This window comes from Aulostomus chinensis, chromosome 11, assembly GCF_037954235.1.
Source record: "Aulostomus chinensis isolate RoL2024-O1b breed Wild chromosome 11, RoL_Achi_v1.0, whole genome shotgun sequence".
Lineage (NCBI taxonomy): Eukaryota > Metazoa > Chordata > Actinopteri > Syngnathiformes > Aulostomidae > Aulostomus > Aulostomus chinensis.
This window is the reverse complement of record NC_141330.1, coordinates 29,369,360-29,392,019: the sequence shown is the minus strand read 5'-3', so window position 1 is coordinate 29,392,019 and position 22,660 is coordinate 29,369,360. Positions and strand designations below refer to the sequence as shown.

At 47.4% G+C, this 22,660-nt stretch overlaps 1 pseudogene; it reads left to right on the top strand.

Annotated features, from left to right (window-relative positions):
* Positions 1–17,477: 17,477 nt before the first annotated feature.
* Positions 17,478–21,466, top strand: LOC147253947 (uncharacterized; annotated as a pseudogene).
* The last annotated feature ends 1,194 nt before the right edge of the window (positions 21,467–22,660 follow it).

Sequence of the window (22,660 nt, the reverse complement as noted above, 5' to 3'; positions counted from 1 at the left end):
CTCTCACTCTAGCACAGATCAAAGACAGAGCAGTGGGGGAGGGGTTCTTAAAGGGCCAGCTCTCAGCTCTGCTCTCACTCTAGCACAGATCAGAGACGGAGCAGTGGGGGAGGGGTTATTAAAGGGAGAGCTCTCAGCTCTGCTCTCACTCTAGCACAGATCAGAGACAGAGCAGTGGGGGAGGGGTTCTTAAAGGGCCAGCTCTCAGCTCTGCTCTCACTCTAGCACAGATCAGAGACAGAGCAGTGGAGGAGGGGTTCTTAAAGGGCCAGCTCCCAGCTCTGCTCTCACTCTAGCACAGATCAAAGACAGAGCAGTGGGGGAGGGGTTCTTAAAGGGCCAGCTCTCAGCTCTGCTCTCACTCTAGCACAGATCAAAGACAGAGCAGTGGGGGAGGGGTTCTTAAAGGGCCAGCTCTCAGCTCTGCTCTCACTCTAGCACAGATCAAAGACAGAGCAGTGGGGGAGGGGTTCTTAAAGGGCCAGCTCTCAGCTCTGCTCTCACTCTAGTACAGATCAAACACAGAGCAGTGGGGGAGGGGTTCTTAAAGGGCCAGCTCTCAGCTCTGCTCTCACTCTAGCACAGATCAGAGACAGAGCAGTGGGGGAGGGGTTCTTAAAGGGCCAGCTCTCAGCTCTGCTCTCCACTCTAGCACAGATCAGAGACAGAGCAGTGGGGGAGGGGTTCTTAAAGGGCCAGCTCTCATCTCTGCTCTCACTCTAGCACAGATCAAAGACAGAGCAGTGGGGGAGGGGTTCTAAAAGGGCCAGCTCTCAGCTCTGCTCTCACTCTAGCACAGATCAAAGACAGAGCAGTGGGGGAGGGGTTCTTAAAGGGCCAGCTCTCAGCTCTGCTCTCACTCTAGCACAGATCAGAGACAGAGCAGTGGGGAGGGGTTCTTAAAGGGCCAGCTCTCAGCTCTGCTCTCACTCTAGCACAGATCAGAGACAAAGCAGTGGGGAGGGGTTCTTAAAGGGCCAGCTCTCAGCTCTGCTCTCACTCTAGCACAGATCAAAGACGGAGCAGTGGGGGAGGGGTTATTAAAGGGAGAGCTCTCAGCTCTGCTCTCACTCTAGCACAGATCAGAGACAGAGCAGTGGGGGAGGGGTTCTTAAAGGGCCAGCTCTCAGCTCTGCTCTCACTCTAGCACAGATCAGAGACAGAGCAGTGGAGGAGGGGTTCTTAAAGGGCCAGCTCCCAGCTCTGCTCTCACTCTAGCACAGATCAAAGACAGAGCAGTGGGGGAGGGGTTCTTAAAGGGCCAGCTCTCAGCTCTGCTCTCACTCTAGCACAGATCAAAGACAGAGCAGTGGGGGAGGGGTTCTTAAAGGGCCAGCTCTCAGCTCTGCTCTCACTCTAGCACAGATCAAAGACAGAGCAGTGGGGGAGGGGTTCTTAAAGGGCCAGCTCTCAGCTCTGCTCTCACTCTAGTACAGATCAAACACAGAGCAGTGGGGGAGGGGTTCTTAAAGGGCCAGCTCTCAGCTCTGCTCTCACTCTAGCACAGATCAGAGACAGAGCAGTGGGGGAGGGGTTCTTAAAGGGCCAGCTCTCAGCTCTGCTCTCACTCTAGCACAGATCAGAGACAGAGCAGTGGGGGAGGGGTTCTTAAAGGGCCAGCTCTCAGCTCTGCTCTCACTCTAGGACAGATCAAAGACAGAGCAGTGGGGGAGGGGTTCTTAAAGGGCCAGCTCTCAGCTCTGCTCTCACTCTAGCACAGATCAGAGACAGAGCAGTGGGGGAGGGGTTCTTAAAGGGCCAGCTCTCAGCTCTGCTCTCACTCTCTGATCAGACTCAGGCTTCTAACTCCTCAACTACAAGTCTAGGGATTTGCCGATTACAATGTTGGATTGGGGCCGGCGTTTGGCACACGGCCGCGGGTGCGGGCGGGGTCGTGCGGGGGCTCAGGCCCTAACAACGCTGCTTGCAGCTTTAATTAATATATTATGACTTATTCTACCAAAGGCCTTTTGAGGTCTATAAATGTCCCAAATTTCTCATTGTCTATGGATTTGGTGATTTCTTTAATGAGGTCTGTTAAGGCTAATGATGTTGACCAGTTGGGTCTGAATCCATATTTGTTATCAGTAATTTGTTTTTATGTTAGAATTTGCAGAACCTATCATTGAAGAGTTTTTCTAGAATTTTTGAGAATTGTGGGAGCAGCAAGATTGGCCTGTAATTTGTGACATTTTTGGAATGACAAGTTGCAGATGTGTGATGGTGGTCTGGAGATACCCTCTATTAACATTTGAACTATTTTCATGTCAATGCCATCAAAATTGGTTGAAGTTTTGTGTTTGCAATTATTTACAATTTCTATAATTTCTGTCTCAAGAACAGGTTTGAGGCACATTGAGGTGGTATTTCTTTCTGTAAGTGTGTCATGATATGTTGTCTCTGACAGAGGTATTTTCCCTCCTAATGTGGGACCAATATTTGCTAAATAACTATTAAACTCCTCCATAGTATTTATATTCTCATCATTTACTGTAATGTGCTAAGGGTAACTGATATATCTCAGGGTATCTAATCACACTATTTCCATCGTCCATCCATCACCATCTTCCACTTATTCCTTTCTATTAAGGGTCACGGGGGGGTGGAGCCTATCCCAGCATCTACGGGCGAGAGGCGGGGTTCACCCTGGACAGGTCACCAGTCCATCACAGGGCCAGCACACAGAGACGAACAACCATTCACATTCACATTCACACCTACGGTCAATTTAGAGAATCAATCAGCCTCGTCCCCAAATTGATGTCTTTGGACTGTGGGAGGAAGCTGGAGAGAGAGAGAGAACCCACGCAGGAACAGGGAGAACATGGAGACTCACCCAGAAAGACCCCGTGCTGCAGCCGGGGCTCCACCCACAACCTTCTTGATGGGGGGCCACAGGGAGGACCACTGCACCACCGTGCAGCCTTCACACGATTTAATACATTCCATATGCAATTAATATCGTCTTTATTGTTTTCTAATATTTTTGTATAGTAGTCTTCTTTACATGTCATCATAATATTGGTTAACTTATTATTATATTTATTATATTTATTTCCTGCTTCTTCAGTTCTTTGTTTTATAAATTCTCGATACAGTGTATTTTTCTTTTTCCATGCATTTTGTAGCTTTTGAAATCCAAGGATTATTCTTTTCTAAGAATGCATACAGGCTTCTGGCCTTGAAGTGGATTATTGAAAGTTTATGATCAGTCTTGATTGAATTATTAAATTGATCATCGGTATCTCAGAGACAGTTATTTATGCTGTGGAAAAAGTTATTTTTGGGATCAATGTCATTTTCCATATCATGTAAATGATAGGTACTGTGATGAAAAGTCTGTACTTCAAGGTCCTCATGTCATTTGGTCTGGAGAAAATGTGAGCTGTATATGTTGTCAGAGTGCAGATATTTTACCTGGTTGGTTAAAAATGTTCCTCTGGGTGAAGTCAGCATACCTGACTGGGATGTGCGTGTTGATTATGCATTTCTGGGTGACAGGTGTGCTGGTCCAGAGACGGATAATCAACTTTCCCCTCTGTCGCGCGCCGCTTCAGCTCCAGGATCAGCTCCTTCCTTTTTTTCTCCACACAGTCTTTGAATTCTTCGTTTATGTAGATCTTGGTTCCTTTCAATGATTTAGTGTGCTGGAGAATGGTTGATTTGTCCTTTTATCGGAGGAATTTCACCACAATCGGCCTTGGTCTTCCACTGTCAGGTTTCCCTGTGCGATGATCCCTCTCCATCTCCATGTCTTTTCACTCTGTACACTCCACTTCAGCCTCTGTCTCTGTCTGCCTGTCACATCAACAGAACCTGAACTCGATGCGTTACATTAACGCTCAACTTGGACTACTTGTTCAGTGGCACCTTTTCATGTGCACATTTGTCTGTGGTATTTATTACTGCTGACTGCACTGCTGCTTTATTCATCATAACAGACTGTATATATTTATATTTTCATATGTTTCTGCACTTTAAGAATTTTGTTTAGTTTAGATTTCTGGACAGCATGCACCAACAGCACCACAACAAGTTCCTCGTATGTATAAAATCATACTTGGCAATGAAGTCTTTTCTGATTCTGATTGTGTCACTGCAGCTTTTCAGTCAGGACTTTCCTCACCTTCCCCTCTGAGTCTGCCCAGGTCTCTCCTGATGATTCAGCGGTTCCATCTATCACCAAGTTGTTGCGCCTGGACTGTCCCTCCAAATACTCCATCTTGTTACTGTGACTGTCACACATTTTGTATAAGTCCGACTGCATTGTGTCACAGTGTTCTGCCTGTTTGGCATTATCATTTGTAATGTCATCCTCATCTTTCTATGTGTATTCCAGGCTGATCTTCATGCTGATTTTCCAAAACAAGTAAAAATATCGTCAACCCCTGGGTGTCAATAACATCAATGAACCCAAAAATACCTCAGAATTAGTGTATTTGAACTAACAACAATTTAGCATTTTTCTGTATTCTAATGACATATATGTAATCTGTTTTCTTAATATGTTGAAAAATATTCTTAAATAAATTAATTACAAGCAAGAACCACAATGTGACATGCACAAGGCATTATATTTCTTGAAACCAGCAAAGACTATAAAAGCTATAAATTAAAGCTGCAAGCAGCGTTGTGAGGGCCTGAGCCCTGGCCTGAACCCCAGGGTGTCCTGGTCTAGTGTGGAGGCCTTGTAGTTGAGGAGTTAGAAGCCTGAGTCTGATCAGAGAGTGAGAGCAGAGCTGAGAGCTGGCCCTTTAAGAACCCCTCCCCCCACTGCTCTGTCTCTGATCTGTGCTAGAGTGAGAGCAGAGCTGAGAGCTGGCCCTTTAAGAACCCCTCCCCCACTGCTCTGTCTTTGATCTGTGCTAGAGTGAGAGCAGAGCTGAGAGCTGGCCCTTTAAGAACCCCTCCCCCACTGCTCTGTCTCTGATCTGTGCTAGAGTGGAGAGCAGAGCTGAGAGCTGGCCCTTTAAGAACCCCTCCCCCACTGCTCTGTCTTTGATCTGTGCTAGAGTGAGAGCAGAGCTGAGAGCTGGCCCTTTAAGAACCCCTCCCCCACTGCTCTGTCTTTGATCTGTGCTAGAGTGAGAGCAGAGCTGAGAGCTGGCCCTTTAAGAACCCCTCCCCCACTGCTCTGTCTTTGATCTGTGCTAGAGTGAGAGCAGAGCTGAGAGCTGGCCCTTTAAGAACCCCTCCCCCACTGCTCTCTCTCTGATCTGTGCTAGAGTGAGAGCAGAGCTGAGAGCTGGCCCTTTAAGAACCCCTCCCCCACTACTCTGTCTCTGATCTGTGCTAGAGTGAGAGCAGAGATGAGAGCTGGCCCTTTAAGAACCCCTCCCCCACTGCTCTGTCTCTGATCTGTGCTAGAGTGAGAGCAGAGCTGAGAGCTGGCCCTTTAAGAACCCCTCCCCCACTGCTCTGTCTTTGATCTGTGCTAGAGTGAGAGCAGAGCTGAGAGCTGGCCCTTTAAGAACCCCTCCCCCACTGCTCTGTCTTTGATCTGTGCTAGAGTGAGAGCAGAGCTGAGAGCTGGCCCTTTAAGAACCCCTCCCCCACTGCTCTCTCTGATCTGTGCTAGAGTGGAGAGAGAGGAGGAGCACCAGGACTGGAGTGGGACAAGAGGAAGAAGTCGGCATACGCTGGTCCAGAGGCACACAGAATACCATGTTTTTGGAGGGGTTTTTGTCAGGAAAGCAGTAGTGTGGTTGGTAGAGCTGTGGGAGTTTTAGTCTTGCTCACCTGAAAGAGGGGCACATACATACCCTTTTATGTATATATATGAGCACCCTGAGACTGGACACTTAAGAGGAGCGAGGGAGGCTGAGGACTGGTGAGGGTGAGAGCCACAGGCTACGACCAGACCACCAAGATCCAGGACTACATCAGGAAGATGGCCCCCAAGATGAACTGCTTAGTGAAAACCTCAGGCAGTCGGAGTCTGATGCTGCAGAGAAGGAGGAGGAGGAACCATCATGGAGGGACGAGCCTCTGCAGGGCAGGAACGACCTCCAGGTAGAAGAAGTGTCTGATATTAAGAACACTACTAGGGGCTGGAGAGGACTGGACTGGAGACACCACAGAGGCTCCACTCATGGCAGCACAGGACCAGGGTCAGATGGATAAAGGTCGGGGTGTAGACCACCAGACAGGACCCCGGGAGCAGGCCAGACCCTTGGCCACTGGGTAGGACCCTATGAGCAGGCTGGGCCAAGATGCCCTTGAGGCAGCAACACCTGAGGTTCCAGTCCACAAGAGCTCCGTCTCAGGAACAGCTGAGATACTGCAGGACCCTCAGACTCCTAGACCTCTGGTGGAGGAGCCAAACTGGAGGAAGACACATGTTCCTTTTGAGAAATGTATGATGGATTCGATGGGCCGTAAATAATGCTGGTTGAATAGTTGAATTGTCCACAAGATGTTGCAGATGTTATGCAAGGCCTTTAAATGGCTGCTGCAATGAAGTAAGTCATACTGACCTTGTTACCCTAATATACAAATAACAGAAGGAGCTGGATATTGGGGACAATGAGTTTTGTTCCCTTGCACAATCTGAATCATATCATAGTTAAGAGAAATAAATAGAAATAAAAGGAATACAAACACAGGTTAAAATTGACTAAATGCAACCAAATGGAACAAGTAACTGGAAGATCTGTGGTTGGAGATCTGCTGAACAACTTGAACAAAAAGCAAAGATCAAAGGTTTATGGAGGATCCGTCTACCATCCATCCTGCAGATGAAATATGTCATTGGGATTTGCATGGAAGACATGATTGGATATCAGAAACCCTGGAATTATGGGAAGACTGCTGGGTTGTAGAAAAATATATTAAAATGTAAATGCAGACATCAAATAGAAAACTAGGCTAAATATGCACAATTATGGGCCTCAAAATACTTAGATCTCATGTTTTAAGACAGTTTTCATATGGAAAAACTATTTTCAGTATACTGTGTCTCAAAGTTAATTCCAATGTGGTTAGGGGTTCATTTTCAACAGATACAGAAAGCCTGTGTGCAATCATGCCTTTGTAGATATGCTGAATTATAACACACCTACACCGCAGGGCTGAGCTTGCCGCAGTGAGCCTGCTCTTCTCTGTCAAAACTCCTTGTCACATGTCCAGAGGCAAACAAAAGATATGAAACATTACATATTAACTACCTCAGAAAATCCCTTAAGGAAGACAAAACAAACATGAAATGAATAAACAGCAGCTCTCCAATCTTCAATAGTTTGATGGCACTGTAATTAGGCTCTGCTCCAGCACGTTTTCTCTCACCTCCATGCTGTTTTCCTTTTACCCACTCACAGCTGTGGTCTTTTTCTCCTTAAATGTCAAAAAAATGAAAGACGTAGTTTGTCCTCTTGGGCTCCTGTGGGACAGAAGGCTGTGCTGATCTCTTCCATCATGTCGTGCCTTGTAAAGTTAGTTTCAACTCTGAGGTCACAGTTCTTTGGCAGATAGATTTTGGACTCCTCCTTCCAGGTGGGCTCCAGTTCAGGTGACTTACAGAATACGATTCTGGCCCATTCTGAGGAAACGAAGGAGTCCACTTCATTGTTTCTGTTTTCATTATTTTAAAGATGACCCTCTTGCCTGCCTCAACATCCAGGGTGCAACCGCCAGCCTCAGTCTGGTGTTACCCACCAGGCCAGTGCAGCCCAGCAGAACACCTTAAATGGGGTAGACAGCAATGTGACGCCTCTCTGTCTGGACTTGTCGCAGCTTTGTAGGTTCCCTTTCCTCAGAGTTTTGTCAATCAGACCTTTAGCCCACTGCTGTTGTTCCTCTCACTAAAGTTATGGTCCCCCACAGTTGTCATTAGAAATGCACCGATTCTATTTGTCTTGGCGCATTTCTTTTTTTTTTTTGTGTGTGACTTATGAATGCTTATTTTTGCTGATTTCAAATTTTCTGTCCACGAACTGTACATGCCAGCATATAAAAACATGAAAATCAACTTTTCTTAAAAGAAAAAATTCTATTTTCATAATTACAGAAAAAAAATTACTCATAGTTTCCCCCAAATTGCGCTACATTACTGGATCTTTTCTTACTTAATAACTCTAAATAAATAAATAACTTGTCCTCTACTGGAGGAGGAAACCAAAACTTGTCCTAAACACGAGTCTCTGTGTATCAGTGCGAGCCTCTGTGGCTGATGAACAGACAGTGATGGGAATAACAGCGTTAAAATAAACCCCGTTACTTTTTTCAGTAACAGGTAATCAAACTAATTATTTTCCTCGACAATGGCAGAGTGGAACATGGCCCATTCGGACTCAATGTCCCCCACCACCCCTGGGATGTGGTCAAAGCTCTGCCGGAGGTTGGAGTTGAAGGTCAACTTGACAGGTTCTTCCACCAAGCGTTCCCAACAAACCCTCACTGCTCGTTTGGGCCTGCCGGGTCTGCACGGCATCTTCCCCTGCCACCTGATCCAACTCACCACCAGATGGTGATCAGGTGACAGCTCAGCTCCTCTCTTCACCTGAGTGTCCAGAACATGCGGTCGCAGGTCAGATGATATGACTGTAAAATCAATCAAAGACCTTCATCCTAGGATGTCCTGGTGCCACATGCACTGGTGGACACCCTTATGCTCAAACATGGTGGTAGTTATGGACAAACTGCGACTTGCACAGAAGTCCAAAAACTGCGCACCACTGGAGTTCAGGTCGGGCCTGCCGTTCCTCCCAATCACGCCCTTTCAGGTCACGTTGTCATTGCCCACATGAGCATTGAAGTCCCCAAGTAGGACAATGGAGTCCCCAGTCAGGACACCATCCAGTACCCTTCCCAAGGACTCCAAAAAGGGTGGGTACTCCGAAGTGGTGTTTGGCGCATAAGCACAGACCACAGTCAGGAAGGAGCAGGGAAGCAACCCTTTCGTCCACAGGGGTAAACCCCAAAGTAGAGGCAGAAAGCCTGGGGGTGATCAAAAATCCCCCCCCCCCCCCCCCCCGGAGCAACTCCAGTGAAAGAGAGTGTCCAACCCCTTTCGAGGACTTGGGTTCCGGACCCGGAGCTATGTGTAGAGGTGAGGCTGACTATATCTAGCTGGTAACGCTCAACCTCTTCCATCACCTCCAGCTCCGTCCCCGCCAGAGAGGTGACATTCCATGTCCCAAAAGCCAGCTTCCATGCCTGGGGATCCGACAGCCAAGGCCCCCGCCTTGAACTGCCGCCCGAGCCACAAAGCACTGGACCCTTCTGGTTTCTCCCACTGGTGGTGGGTCCATGGGAGGATGAGTTCATGTCTCCCGTTGGGGCTAGGCCCGGCCAGGCCCCATGAACCCAGGCTTGTCCACCAGGCGCTCGCCATCCAGCCCCTACCCCAAGCCTGGTTCCAGGGCAGGGCCCTGGTGCCCCTCCGGACTGGGTAACCAAACTCCTCGCTGTTTCGTCCATCAAGGGCCTGTTGAACTGGGCTGCGTTCCGATCAGCACCTTACTTTCTGCTCCCTGCTCCCTGCTCAGGGAATACCCTGCGTCGTCAAAGTTCCTCCATTTGGAACACCCTGCAACGTCATCAGCGCATTCCTCACTTCCTTTGGTTTTCACCAAAATAAAACATTACATGCGCTACAAAATAAAACTGCGTTCACAAAATATACATGACCTTTCATTTTACTTTTTATTGTAATGCACTTACTGGAACATCACATCATGTAACAACTAAATGTCATAAATGTTCTTGTTGATTAAACGTGATTTGAGAAATGTACGATTTGTATGGTCATTCTTAAAAACTATTGTTAAGCAGGTTCTTATGTTGTGATGCTGGACAGTGTAATAAGCCAATACTTGTTCATTTATACCTGGTATGTAATTAAAATTAATAATGATATGCCGAAAATTACGATTGGAGTGGCACGAAATAAATGTTGATGCTAAAATTTTATCAACATTCTTGTGGAATTGTTGTGCAGGTGACGTAGCTCGCGACTGTACTTACACACGTAAATGAATTCATTTTTATTATTCACCATTATTTTCCAGGCTCGGACACACGTCTGCCACTGCTGGCGATTTTTTTTTACTTTCCGCGCCGCACGGACACCGCAATGCATCATGGGGGATCTTGCTTGCCAACTTCCGGTGAAGTGTACAACAGTTGTTCAGTTGTTCCCTGTACCGTGCTCAGTTCCCTTTGAAGTGTTCCCTGCGGTTTGGAGCAGTTAAGATGGCTGTCTACCGTGCGCAGTCCACTTTGCAGGGAACTGCAGGGCGATCGGAACGCAGCACTGCTCTTTGTGTGGCCCTTCGTCTAGGACCAGTCTGCCTTGGGTGACCCTATCAGGGGCGAAATGCCCCCGACAGTATCGCTCCTTGGGTCACTAGGGCACTCAAACTCCTCCACCACGATAAGGTGAGAGTTAATTAAATCATAAATGCCATATTAAGATTTGTGCCCATCCCTCGTGGAACATGGCATTGGAACAACATTCACAATTCTGTATCTCTTCATGTTTCATTTTCTCAAGGGACAAATATAAAAATGGATGTGTTTAATCAGTGGCTGTCGAATAAAAAGAACTGCCGATGCATGAATGCATATTAATATATGTGAGGAGAAAACATGACCTAAAAGGTTTAACATTTGTGGCAGGAGGATTGGCCTCTCAGCAGAGAGCAGTGAACTCCTGAAACATGCAAGAAACAATCCTCTTTTTATAGTCTTCTTTCTACAAATTTCATACAGACTTGTGATCAAACAGATGACACTGCTTCACACGCACATTTGTAGGAAGTTGATAAAATAGAAAGATTGGTACTTGCGCAGTGTTTCTCTCATTTAATCATAAAATCCTCTAAGAATCTGTACAGTCCTGCCCAGTAATGTCCGTTACCTGTCAAATGTTATCTGTCGAAACCAGTCTTGTGTTTTCAATGAGAAAAAATCCTGCTCTATCTGCACTTCGATCAAATAGTAAATATCAAAGAGATTTAAAATCAAAAATAATAAAATTCCTGCTTATTAAGTAATGTCCTGGTTAGAGACGAGTCACAGTGGGGTCCAGCTGGGTGGTCCAGTGTCCCACCAAAGCTCAGACAGAGAAGGATGTTTGCTTCCTGGTGTCTGGCTCCATGGCTCTGTTCCCAGAGAGCACACACACACACACACACACACACACACACACACACACACACACACACACACTTGCAGGACCCTAGCTCTAGACTTCACTCCTTAATGACCCAGAGGTTCTCTCGTAGCCTTGTCACTCCAGATTCAAACTCAGCTGTGTCAGCTGAGCATTGCTCGACCCACAAGACCCACAAATGTTCAGTGTTCATCACAAGATGTATGCAAGTATATCTATGGGCAAAGAGTGGTCTGTGCTGAAGGTCAGGGTTACGCAACATTAACTTAATGAAAAATAATGGGACTTTATCTCAGGAAATATTGAGATTTTGGGCTGAGGCATTGAACCATAGCATATGAAGAGGCTGACTGAACTTCGAGCTGACATGGAGGAGGTTTTAAATCAACAAGAATCCAGCTTTGTTTTGTATTTGTGTGACTAATATGCCATAATAATCAGGGGTGTTACAATATTCAGCAAAATAAAAAATGATGAAATAAAATTAAAGATGCACAATATAAAAATTAATATAAAAAAACAACAATGCAAAGTGTCGCCATGCACCACTACACTGATAAATTTTGACCCTCTCGCCTACTGCATACACACATTACAAGAAGACGAAGAAGAAGAACTCTGTAGCAACACCAGAGAAGAAGAAGGAAAGGAGGAAGAAGATTTTTTAACTCAACTTTTTTGGAGACAACTGTACAGTCCCCTGAAGTAGAAGGTTATCAACCAGAAAAGAATAGTTCCCTGGTACAGCCCAGAGCTGCGTGCCTTAAAACAGAAGACCAGACAACTGGAAAGGAAGACACATTCCAGCCAGCACGAGGAAGTCCACCAAGCCTGGAAGGAGAGTTTATTGATATATAAAAAGAACACTCCGTAATGCTAGAAGCGCTTACTACTCGTCCCTAATAGAAAAGAATAAGAACAACCCCAGGTTCCTCTTCAACACTGTGGGCAGGCTCACCAAGAACCATAGTGCTGTTGAGCCATGCATCCCCCAACTCTCAGCAGTAACGACTTCCTTTCTTTCTTTACTGAAAAGATTGTGAATATTAGAACAAAGATTGCCAGTAATGGAGGACAGACTACAGTCCCCATAGAAGCACCTCCCAGACTTGGTGCTCACTTGGACAGCTTCTCCCCATCGACCTGTCAGACTTAACTTCTGCAGTCACTTCCTCCAAGTCAGCCACTTGTCTGCTGGATCCCATCCCAACAAGCCTCCTTAAGGATGCCTTCCCTCTAGTCAACACTTCTATATTAAATCAAATTAATCTTTCCTTAGTCACAGGTTATGAGCCACAGGCCTTTAAGGTGGCTGTCATCAACCCTTTACTTAATAACCTTCTCTTGACCCAGATGTATTAGCCAACTATAGGCTGATATCCAACCTCCCCTACATCTCCAAGATCCTTGAGAAGGTTGTCCTGGAGCAGCTACATGAACATCTGCACAGCAACGAGCTCTTTGAAGCCTTCCAGTCTGGATTCAGGGACACCATAGCACTGAAACAGCACTGGTCAGAGTCTCTAATGATCTTCTTATAGCTTCAGACAGAGGTCTTGTCTCTGTCCTTTTGGACCTCAGTGCTGCATTTGACACCATTGACCACAGCATCCTGCTACAGAGACTAGACCATGACATTGGGATTAAGGACCTGCCCTAAAATGGGTTAAGTCCTACTTATCAGACAGGTTTCAGTTTGTTAATGTTAATAAGGACCATTCAGAGTACAGCAGAGTCACATATGGTGTACCACAGGGTTCAGTTTTAGGACCGATTCTCTTCCCTCTTTACATGCTCCCATTAGGTGACATAATCCAGAAGCACTCAATCAACTTCCACTGTTATGAGGATGACACACAACTTTACTGGTCGATGGAGCCAGACGACACAAGCCAGTTTACTAATCTGCAAGACTGCCTGAAAGACATGAAATCCTGGATGTCCTCTAACTTCTTACTGCGAAATTCAGATCAAACTGAGGTCATCATTTTTGGACCTAAACCCCTCAGGGACACCTCTCTAATCAGATCACTACTCTAGATGGCATCACCCTGACCCAGAGGATAACTGCAAGGAATCTTGGAATCATTTTTGACCAGGACCTTTCCTTCAGCTCCCACATAAATCATGTGACCAGGACCGCCTTCTTCCAGCTGCAGTATCACTAAGATTAGGAACATCCTTTCCCAGAGTGATGCTGAAAAACTGGTGCATGCATTTATCACTTCTCAGCTGGACTACTGCAACTCTCTCCTGTCAGGATGTCCTAAATACTCTCTAAAGAGTCTCCAGCTGGTCCAGAACGCTGCAGCCAGGGTTCTGACAGGAGTTAAGAAGAGAGAACACATCTCTCCACTTTAGCTTCTCTCCTTCCTGTAGGATCTAGAATCCACTTCAAAATCCTTCTGCTGACTCATCAGGCTCTCAATGATGAAGCTCCGTCCTCTCTGAAAGAACTGATTCGTCCCTCCTGTCCCACCAGAGCACTCCGCTCCCAGAATGCAGGTCTGTTAGTGACTCCCAGTATCAATAAAAACAGACTGGGAGGTAGAGCCTTCAGGTACCAGTTCCTCTACTGTGGAACCAGCATCTCTCCATGGGTCAGAGAGGCAGACACTTTAACTACGTTTAAGTCCAGGCTTAAGACTTTCCTTTATGACAGAGCCTTCAGTCAGGACTGGTTCAGGTAGCTCTGAACCATTGATAGCTATGCTGCTACAGGCTTAGACTGCTGGGGGACACATCAGGTTACATGGAGCCCTTCCCTCCTCTCCTCTCCTCTCCTCTCCTCTCCCCTCCTCTCATTTTTGGAACTGTCACTACCACTACTTGTTGCACTTTGTAGTTTGGCCTTGGTGTCTCGCAGTCTCTCTGTGTTTCCACAGATCCACCAGAGCCCCAACCGCCGCCTGCATCGCCCCCCCCCCTCTTATTCCCTACTGTTACACCGGCCTGCGCTCCCCTTCCATGAACCAGTCTACCATCCAGTCCCCCATCAAGCTGGCTCGCTCTCCCTGCCTCCCCTCCCATGAACCAGTCTACCATCCAGTCCCCCATCAAGCTGGCTTGCTCTCCCTGCCTCCCCTTCCATGAACCAGTCTACCATCCAGTCCCCCATCAAGCTGGCTCGCTCTCCCTGCCTCCCCTCCCATGAACCAGTCTACCATCCAGTCCCCCATCAAGCTGGCTTGCTCTCCCTGCCTCTCCTTCCATGAACCAGTCTACCATCCAGTCCCCCATCAAGCTGGCTTGCTCTCCCTGCCTCCCCTTCCATGAACCAGTCTACCATCCAGTCCCCCATCAAGCTGGCTTGCTCTCCCTGCCTCCCCTACCAGAAGCTTCCTTCTTCAACTGTTACTAACATTTCCATGTTTCCTCCATTCTGTGTTATAAACTGTTTTCTTCTCTGTACCAACATCTCCTGCACGTCTGTCCCTCCTGGTGAGGGATCCTCCTCCCCTCCTCACCCTGAGGTTTCTCCCATTTTTCCCTGTTAAAGGTTTTCTATGGAGTTTCTCCTCAGTCGATGTGAGGCTCTGAGGGCAGAGGATGTTGTTATGATGCCATGAAGCCTGGAGACAAACTGGTGGTGGAAACAGGCCACAAAGAAAACTGCCTTGCCTCAAACTTAAAAGTACTATTTAAAAACAACACAGTTAAAACACATTATTTTTCTACAATAATTTAATTTTTAAAAAATTCAGTAAAGTGTAAAATGTTTTTGTCTTTAAAAGCGCATAAAATACCATTATGGCACCAGGTCTCAATAAAAGTTTGCAGGTCTCCGGACATTTTATCAAAACCAAACTCCAGCCTCAGTCTGCACCTCACGTTGCAGCGCCACACTGAGGCCGCGTCCTGACCTGGCCGCTCCTCAACTCTGTTTCTCCTGGACACGTATATGGCCAGCTTTGCTGTGCCAGAAACAAAGTTGAGGAGCTGCCATTTCTTTTCCCTAATTTTCTTTCCTGTAACACCGTAAATGAACGTCTTCTCTGAAAACTGACCATTAAATCAGTTAAAAACCTGAGCTAAAAGAGTGAGGAAACCCGACAGTCTCTCACACTCGATAAAAACATGAAAATTTGTTTCAGGGTGACCACAAAACGGGCAGGCGCTTGACACAGCAGGGTTAAAGACAGAGACCATGGCATTGCAGGCAATGGCACCGTGTAGTATCCTCCACTGGAGGTCTGCCGTCTGGTTTGTTTGGGGGGGGCGGGGACTTTCCAGCATGGAGCTGCTCCATCTCCACTGAGCCTGTCACTCCATGCGCACATTGCCCTCTTGTCCAGTTCTCTCCTGCAGATCACCTTCATGCAATTGTAGTAGAGGGTCTTTTTGTTCTCTGTGTGGAGGGTTGTTGCTCTGGCCTTCTCCAGTAGTGGGCTGGAGGCTTCACCAAGCTGGGGATTCAGGTGGAGTTCAGGGAAAGGATCTCCTTGGTTTGGCTCTGTCCCTCTGCCATACCTTGCCAAGAGAAGTTTTTCTGCTTCTGTGAGCCTCCTTTTCCACAGCTCAAGGACTCTCTTCATGTTTCTGGTGGATCCCCCAGGAGCATCCCCAACACCTCTGCATTTTTCAGCGCCGGTCCAGCTGCATCCACCACCTGATTAAACTGGAGAATCCTGGTGCAGATCAGCACTGTGGTCAAGCCCGGCATGGCCTCTCGGGAGATGTCTAGTCTGGCACCATGGATAAGGGGTTGATTTAAAAGCCCAAACAGAGAATTAGAGCTCTTACCTGAACTGCTCTTAAAAAGGGCCCATGACATAAGAACACTTTTATAAAAAGGAGGTATCCCATTAAAATGTACAAATGTAAAATCAATTAAAAACAGAGCAGCATCCAGTCCCAGGTTACTCACCCGTCTGAACATGCAGCTGGCCAGTTCTCTCCACATCAGACCTGCCGGACCTGTTAGACACCTTTGAACAAACTGTACTCTGAAGGTGGCAGTTCTGCTGGCTACGTGGATGAGGCCCTGTCCCCCCTCCTCTCTCGGCAAAGATAAAACCCCCTTTTGGACCCAGTGTTTATTGTCCCAGACGAAATCCACTAATAGTCACACACTGCCATCTCACCTGTTTCACCAACTTTACATGTCTCACTCTTCTCACTCACCATCTCGCCTGACTCACCTGTCTCCTCCACAGCCTCACCTGTCTCCCCCTCCACCTCTCCTACCTCATTACCCTCCCTTTCACCTGACAGCTCCACTACCTCACCTGTCTCCCCCACCACTTCACCTGTGTCACCTATATTCCTCGTCTCACTCCCCCCCTCTTCACTCACCTCCCTGTGCTCGCTCCGCTCCACCTGTCTCTCTCTTTCCACTCTGTTCAGCTGTGAGGTGGCGGGAGTCCGACGCCGTACTGCAGGTACAGGTTTGTCAGCGACGGTCCTCAGCTGCCGCCCCCGGCTTCAGGCCCTGTGGGGCAGGCCCCGCCTCGACCGAGCCGGCCTGGTTCAGACAAGCTCTGACCAGGTGTCCCTCCTCCCCGCAGCCGAAGCATCTTAACAGGGAGGAGGTGATGAACAGGGGGTAGTCGAACCTGTCCACCCGCACCATGAAGCGGGTGACTGACACCCAGAAAGCACCTTCCTCATGGGAGACACCACCTTCCCATGGTGGGCCAGCTCATTGATGAGAAAACTATCACTTATGAACGGCGGCAGTTCGACAGGGTGATCCGGGTCGAGGGCTGCGTCAGCAGCAGCACCAGTTCGAACAGCCCGTTCACCGTGATCCCCGTCTCCACCAGCCTGTTCGCCTGCTCCACCTTTTCCAAAAAACGCACCACCACCTTTTTCATCCGGGCGGCGGACTTTACGGCGCTATGCCTGACCAGCTCCCCCACAGCCAACGCCACCTCCTCCACGCTGTACATAGAACCAGTGCCCACCTTGACGCAGTTACTCTATGACAGCTTTGACAAGCTGTCAGTCGCCATGACAGTTCCTCACCAGTGCCCAGCCACAGGCTGGCAGGGAAAAACACATCAACACAAAGAAAAAGTTTACTCCAAACTATACGAGTGCAACCACAAACACCTACATAAACCACCACCAAAAGAATAAAGAGGAAAAAAGATAGAAAAAAGGGAAAAGAAGGCAAAACTCTCTCCCACACGAAGAAGAAGAAGAAGAAGAAGAAGAAGAAGAAGAAGAAGAAGAAGAAGCCAAACAATTGTTTCTAAATGGAGGAGGACGAGGTGGAACAAGTAGCGGACGCTCCTCAATCAAACACATCGGTTGTGTGGACTTATTTTGTCCTCCATGTAAAAGACAAGGCAGCGGTGAGACGGCGGTGGATGAAACCAAAGCGTAGCCTTGGCCAGCACTGCTCGCACGATAGAAGGTCATGAAGCTGCTGGAGGCTCAGTGCTGCAGCTCCCTGAGCTCAGACCTTCTAGATCCTGATGAGACTGCAGCCCTGAGCACCACAGGTTTGTTCTCCTTCCATCAGGAAGGGAGTCGTCCTCTTTGTTCACAGCAAAGCACTTTTTAATGAAGTCTAAATAAGAGAAAATACTAATATTTAGTGTTTTCAAAGCAAAGAGCATTTTAATTTGTTGTGATGCAGTAAAAACTGGTATGTCTGCATATTAAGGAAGAAAATTAAGATATTTGATTTTTGCATTTTTGATTTTCAAAGGGCAAGGCAAGGCAGTTTTCTTTGTAGCCTGTTTTCCCCACCAGTTTGTCTCCAGGCTTCATGGCATCATAACAACATCCTCTGCCCTCAGAGCCTCACATCGACTGAGGAGAAACTCCATAGAAAACCTTTAACAGGGAAAAATGGGAGAAACCTCAGGGTGAGGAGGGGAGGAGGATCCCTCACCAGGAGGGACAGACGTGCAGGAGATGTTGGTACAGACAAGAAAACAGTTTATAACACAGAATGGAGGAAACATGGAAATGTTAATAACAGCTGAAGAAGGAAGCTTCTGGAAGGGGAGGCAGGGAGAGCAAGCCAGCTTGATGGGGGACTGGATGGCAGACTGGTTCATGGAAGGGGAGGCAGGGAGAGCAAAGCAGCTTGATGGGGGACTGGATGGTAGACTGGTTATTGGGAGGGGAGGCAGGGAGAGCAAGCCAGCTCGATGGGGGACTGGATGGTAGACTGGTTCATGGGAGGGGAGGCAGGGAGAGCGAGCCAGCTTGATGGGGGACTGGATGGCAGACTGGTTCATGGAAGGGGAGGCAGGGAGAGCGAGCCAGCTTGATGGGGGACTGGATGGTAGACTGGTTCATGGGAGGGGAGGCAGGGAGAGCGAGCCAGCTTGATGGGGGACTGGATGGCAGACTGGTTCATGGAAGGGGAGGCAGGGAGAGCAAGCCAGCTTGATGGGGGACTGGATGGTAGACTGGTTCATGGGAGGGGAGGCAGGGAGAGCAAGCCAGCTTGATGGGGGACTGGATGGCAGACTGGTTCATGGAAGGGGAGGCAGGGAGAGCAAGCCAGCTTGATGGGGGACTGGATGGTAGACTGGTTCATGGGAGGGGAGGCAGGGAGAGCGAGCCAGCTTGATGGGGGACTGGATGGTAGACTGGTTCATGGAAGGGGAGCGCAGGGATAGCAAGCCAGCTTGATGGGGGACTGGATGGTTGACTGGTTCATGGAAGGGGAGCGCAGGCCGCTGTAACAGTAGGAGATAAAAGGGGGGGAGGGGTACTGCTTCCCAGCACTACTTCAAGATTCAACCAGAAATCCTCCTGAAGCTACTGATCAAGATCACAATTAAATCCAGATCAATGACTAAATATGCACTTACAAAATTAACAGTGGCGCTGGCTCGGTCTTCTTTGAACGAAAACGTTGTTTTTTATATTAAAAAAATCAGCATGCTCATCGAGGCACTTGTAGCAACTCGTAATGTAATAACTTAAATGTAATAAAAGTTCATAATATGATAATCGGCTCATAATGCTGATCATGTAATGCAGCAGAACCCAGTGCATAAGTAGCAAGGGGAGCAAATACCGGTAATATACCAGTTCAAAACCAGTTTGTCTCATATGCTCAGGATCCATGGTGACAATGAGGAACAAATCCATAAATATATATACAGTATATATATATGTGTGTGTGTGAGTATGTGTGTTTCTGAACAATGAGTATGTGCTTGTGTCTGAGTATGAGTGCGTATGTTTGAATATGTGAATGTGTGTGTGTGTGTGTTGTGGAATGTGTTTGTACATATAGATATGTGTGAGGTTGTTGAGTAACTTCTGTTTCCAGTCTTGTTCCTTCTATTCTTCCACAAACTCTTTTCCATTCGTAACTTGCCAAAATACAACAGAGCTGGTAACCAAACAGACAATTTGGGAACACTTGCTCATAATAATTATTAGGGATGAGCAAGTGTACCATGACCTGTATCTGTACCTGTGCAACCACCAGAATTACCTGTTCTTGGAGGGGGTGGAGTTGAAAAACAAGTGGGGTTTTTTTGTTGCATAATTGGTTCAAAGAAATTCATAGGGATTGATCAGAAGGTGTTATATTTAATATTTATTTGAAAGAAAGTTGGAGAAAAAAATCATGAATGGAAACAACTATCTGATGAGAACTTTCCATGTTTGAGAAAACACCAAGTCAAGCCATTTTTATTTGCACAGCACCAAATCACAATAGACATACTGTGAGGCCTCTGTCCAAGTAGAGCAAATGTAGAACCTCCCTCCTTGTGGAACCCACAGACCCCACAGGTACCTACAAACTCAAAGTGGTCAGCAGCCTGCAAAAGCTGGAGAAAAGTCATGTCATCGACCGAGCCCTGTACTACAAGCTCTATCCAGGCGATGCTGTCCCTTGCATTTATGGGCTGCCAAAAATTCATAAGGAGGGCGCCCCACTAAGATCTATTGTAAGCAGCATCAACTCTGTGACATACAACATTGCTAAGTATCTTGCGACCATCCTTTCTCCTTTGGGGGGGAGCACCCCCTACCACATAAAGAACTCTACGGACTTTGCCAACAAGATCAGGCAAATCAGCCTAGACCCTGAGGAAACTATGGTTTCATATCACGTAACATCGCTCTTTACTTGCATCCCTACTGGAGACGCAGTGCAGACAGTAAAGAGGAAACTGCTGCTTGACAACACTCTGTCGGAAAGGACCAACCTCTCCCCTGAACAGGTGTGTGACCTCCTTGACCTTTGCCTCAGCACCACTTACGTCCAGTACAACAATGGTTTCTACAGACAAAAACACAGCTGTGCCATGGGATCACCCGTGTCTCCTATTGTAGCTAACCTGTATATGGAGGAGATGGAGAGTGTGGCACTGAGGACCTTCAGTGGCCACTCACCGAGGCACTGGTTCAGATATGTGGATGACACCTGGGTCACCATCAGGAAGGGTGAAGTGGAACCTTTCACAAAACACCTTAACTCGGTGGATGAAAACATCCAGTTTACAAGAGAGGATGTCAAAGACAACTGCCTGGCATTTCTAGATTGCATAGTAAGCATTGAAACTAATGGGGAACTCAACATTGGTGTCTACAGGAAACCCACCCACACGGATCAGTACCTCCTGTTTGATTCACACCACCCGCTGGAACACAAACTGGGGGTCATCCGTACTCTAAAACACAGAGTGCAGAACATCCCATCTGAGGCGAATGGGAAACAAAGGGAACACAAACATATTCACTCTGCTCTTCAAACCTGTGGTTATCCGAACTGGGCTTTTATCAAAACAGCTAGAAAGCCCAGGGGAGATAAGAAAGACGAGGGCCACAGGAAGAGAAACAATACTGTCATCCCCTATGTGGCAGGAGTCTCAGAGAAACTCAGGAGGATCTTTAACACCCACCAGATCCCAGTACATTTCAAGCCCAGCAACTCTGAGGCAGAAGCTTGTGCATCCCAAGTACAAAATTCTGAGGGAGAAACAAAGCAACGTAGTGTACGCAGTGCAGTGCAATGAGGAATGCTCTGACTTGTACATTGGGGAAACTAAACAGCCACTACACAAACGTGTGGCACGACACAGAAGGGCCACCACCACAGGCCAGGACTCAGCGGTCCACCTCCATCTCAAGGAGAAAGGGCACTCCTTTGATGACCACAAGGTACGCGTTCTAGCCAGAGAAGACAGGTGGTTTGAGAGAGGTGTGAAGGAAGCCATTCATGTCAAACTAGAACGGCCATCTTTGAATAGAGGAGGAGGTCTCAGACATCACTTGTCTCCCACTTACAATGCTGTGCTTAGATCCCTCCCAAGGAGGAGCAGCCGTCGTTCTCATCTGCAGCCAGGTGACCCCAACGACCCTCCCGAGAGGGCTGGGAGAGGTAACGACAGCCCAGCCAGGCCAACGACTCTCACTAACACCTGACGAGTCATTGGTTTCGGGTCGTACGACCAGTTGTTCTTCGTTTTTTTGCCACCACCCTCCTGGTAGATATATAGCTGATATTAGTATTCAGACCTGAAGAAGCCTCTTGGATGAGAGGCGAAACGTCTTCTACTCGCACAAGGTTAGTCCAGTTGCCATTTTTTATGCTTTTTTGAGACAGGCCCAAACCGACCAGCTGGACCAAACTGGGCTCTACATCAGTGACGGTCTGTATCTTCTGGATGATGGACAGTGATCGACTTGGTACCAAAGGGATGAGTGCTTCAGTTTTCAAGACCACAGAGCCCAAAGATCCCCAAATGTAAGATAAGTCTATGATCATATGAAATACTGCTGGATAATTTTAAACATCGACAGAATGTAATTATCCCAGTAAGTGGGATAAATAATTCCATATAAACAGTGCTTTCAAATGTTTAAAATGGTCAATGCTGAAAGATTAATACACAGAAGAAATAACCCCCCCCCAACCCCAAGGCAGATGTGGTTCCCTGTCTAGGCAGCTGGCTGACTGGATCCTGACAAGGCTGTATGCCAAAGAAAGTGTCTTCCAACCAGCTATGACTCACCGCATTTCCCTACTTCCTTTTTACGTCAGCCTAGCTGGATCAAGATGTGTTGTGCATTAGTGAGCATTTAAGTGTGTGTGTGTGTGTGTGTGTGTGTGTGTGTGTGTGTGTGCGTGTGTGTTTGTGTGTGCGTGTGTGTGCGTGTGTGTGTGTGTGTGTGTGTGTGTGAGAGAGAGAGAGAGACTAGACTGAATAACGCAACTCCACGAAGGAGTTGAGTAAGAGTAAGGGAGAGTGTTGTGAGTGTGTAAACACTGTCATCATGAGAGACACATAACAGCCCTCATGTAGCACTGAGCTGCTCTGGGTGAGAGCATCCCTCCCTGACTCACGCCAGGTGCTCTTTCTTTGACTGTTTTTACGACTGAAGGGACAAAGTCTAAAATTCTTAAGACAAGAAAGAACAAACAGTGTTGGCTGCTGTACACTGACCACAGTCTCTAGTCTTTTTCCTGTTTCAACTCTTTGCAAACACTAAGACCAGAGCATTGCTCTAACCCAACCCATCCCAACTAAGCTGCTTCAAGACTCTCTCCCCTCGTTAGCCCCTCCCTCTTAGATATGATCAATGTGGAACTGGTATCTGGTTCTGTCCCTCAGTCCT